Genomic DNA, 3,041 nt, shown 5'->3' with positions numbered 1-3,041 from the left:
TGCAGCTTTTGTTCTTGCTTTTCATATTGTGTGTTTGTTTTTATATTTAGTCAAGTTTTGACTAAATATTTTAACATCGAGGGGGAATCGAAACGAGGGTCGTGGTGTATGTGCGTGTGTCTGTCTGTGTGTGTGTGTGTGTGTGTACAGCGATTCAGACTAAACTACTGGACCGATCTTTATGAAATTTGACATCGAGAGTTCCTGGGTATGAAATCCCCAGACGTTTTTTTCATTTTTTGACTCACATGCGAAGCAAAAGTGAGTCTATGTACTCACCCGAGTCGTCCGTCCGTCCGTCCGGAAAACTTTAACGTTGGATATTTCTTGGACACTATTCAGTCTATCAGTACCAAATTTGGCAAGATGGTGTATGATGACATGGCCCCAAAAAACATACATAGCATCTTGACCTTGCTTCAAGGTCAAGGTCGCAGGGGCCATAAATGTTGCCTAAAAAACAGCTATTTTTCACATTTTTCACATTTTCTCTGAAGTTTTTGAGATTCAATACCTCACCTATATATGATATATAGGGCAAAGTAAGCCCCATCTTTTGATACCAGTTTGGTTTGCCTTGCTTCAAGGTCAAGGTCACAGGAGCTCTTCAAAGTTGGATTGTATACATATTTTGAAGTGACCTTGACCCTGAACTATGGAAGATAACTGTTTCAAACTTAAAAATTATGTGGGGCACATGTTATGCTTTCATCATGAGACACATTTGGTCACATATGATCAAGGTCAAGGTCACTTTGACCCTTATGAAATGTGACCAAAATAAGGTAGTGAACCACTAAAAGTGACCATATCTCATGGTAGAAAGAGCCAATAAGCACCATTGTACTTCCTATGTCTTGAATTAACAGCTTTGTGTTGCATGACCTTGGATGACCTTGACCTTGGGTCAAGGTCACATGTATTTTGGTAGGAAAAATGTGTAAAGCATGTGAGTCGTATGGGCTTTGCCCTTCTTGTTTGATAAATGTCTTTGATGACGTCATATCCGGCTTTTCGTGAAAGTTGAGGCGGCACTGTCACGCCCTCATTTTTCAACCAAATTGGTTGAAATTTTGGTCAAGTAATCTTCGACGAAGCCCGGGGTTCGGTATTGCATTTCAGCGTGGTGGCTTAAAAATTAATTAATGACTTTGGTCATTAAAAATCTGAAAATTGTAAAAAAAAATAAAAATTTATAAAACGATCCAAATTTACGTTTATCTTATTCTCCATCATTTACTGATTCCAAAAACATATAAATATGTTATATTCGGATTAAAAACAAGCTCTGAAAATTAAATATATAAAAATTATTATCAAAATTTTTTTTTCGAAATCAATTTAAAAATACTTTCATCTTATTCCTTGTCGGTTCCTGATTCCAAAAATATATAGATATGATATGTTTGGATTAAAAACACGCTCAGAAAGTTAAAACGAAGAGAGGTACAGAAAAGCGTGCTATCCTTCTCAGCGCAACGAATACCCCGCTCTTCTTGTCAATTCCACGGGCACTGTCTTTGCCACGGGCGGTGGAGTGACGATGCTACGAGTATACGGTCTTGCTGCGTTCAGTTTCATTCTGTGAGTTCGACAGCTACTTGACTAAATATTGTATTTTCGCCTTACGCGACTTGTTGTCTTTTCATATTGTGTGTTTGTTCTTGTCTTTTCATATTGTGTGTTTGTTTTTGTCTTTTTATATTGTGCGTTTGTTTTTGTCTTTTCATATTGTGCGTTTGTTTTTGTCTTTTCATATTGTGCGTTTGTTCTTGCTTTTCATATTGTGTGTTTGTTTTTGTCTTTTCATATTGTGTGTTTGTTTTTGTGTTTGTCTTTTTAACTTGTTTGACGAGCACGGGCTCTCTAGTCTCTAGCTAACGTTAGAAATGTGAAAACAAAAATTAATGCAGAAAATGAAAACTATGATTATTGTTGGGTGTAAATGTTACACAATGTTTGTGTCATAATTTGTGCACTATGTTCGGTTCTATGTTGTATTTGTACACAGTATACAATTCTTTTCTTTTGATTTTCAAGCACATGACACTTTTTCTAACCAGAAACTTAGACTTTAAGTCACTTTTCCAGCTTGTTTCACAGTACATTTTGGACAAAATAATGACTGTCAGTCAAACTCAATGCATATTTAGCAGTTTGTTTGTGTATATGCAGCATTTGGTACGCATACTTCTAATTTCATTTAAAAACCAACTTTGTCCGTTCGAACTGCACTACGAAGTATGCATATTTAAATAAAATATGGCACATTTGGAATTCTCAGAACTAACCTTGCAAGTTTTAAGGGTGGAAAAGTACATGTACTGTGTGCAATATATTTCAATTCTAGAAAAAGGAACCTTTTTTTTGTTTCCTTTTTTTGAGTGGTCATTCTTTTTTGAATGAATTAATGATGAGCATTGAATTTGCCAGGATAGTTCGGAAATTTTACGAAGACATTCATGTGCAGCAAGTTAATAAATAATTAATGTCAGAAACGACTGATGAAATAATACTCTTTCTCATCTCATGGAAACCTGCTTTTAGGCATAAGTGTTGCTGAACTTTTGACTGGGACTGTGTTGTTTTTACTTGGCAGGGATGGCAAAATCTCAAAATTTTAACTCGCCAGCCGGGCGAGTAACTTCAAGAAAGTCACTAGCCCGCCAGAAATTTCGCTGGCCCGGTAAATTCCACACAACAAATTATATGAGTGTTAGATTTCTTTATACAATTAAAACAGCAGTGACCAGCACAGGAGCCTCGTTTTTGTTTCACTTGAACATGGCGATGATTTTGCAGACAACAGAAGTTCCTGCATCTGCAGTGTTTATATGACCCCCCCCACGGGTTAGGGGGAAGAATTTACCCGATGCTCCCCAGCATGTCGTAAGAGGCGACTAACGGATTCTGTTTCTCCTTTTACCCTTGTCAAGTGTTTCTTGTATAGAATATAGTCAATTTTTGTAAAGATTTTAGTCAAGCAGTATGTAAGAAATGTTAAGTCCTTAGTACTGGAAACTTGCATTCTCCCAATAAGG

Source organism: Littorina saxatilis, linkage group LG7 (assembly GCF_037325665.1).
Source record: "Littorina saxatilis isolate snail1 linkage group LG7, US_GU_Lsax_2.0, whole genome shotgun sequence".
NCBI classification, from domain to species: Eukaryota; Metazoa; Mollusca; class Gastropoda; order Littorinimorpha; family Littorinidae; genus Littorina; species Littorina saxatilis.
This window is presented reverse-complemented; position numbering follows the sequence as displayed.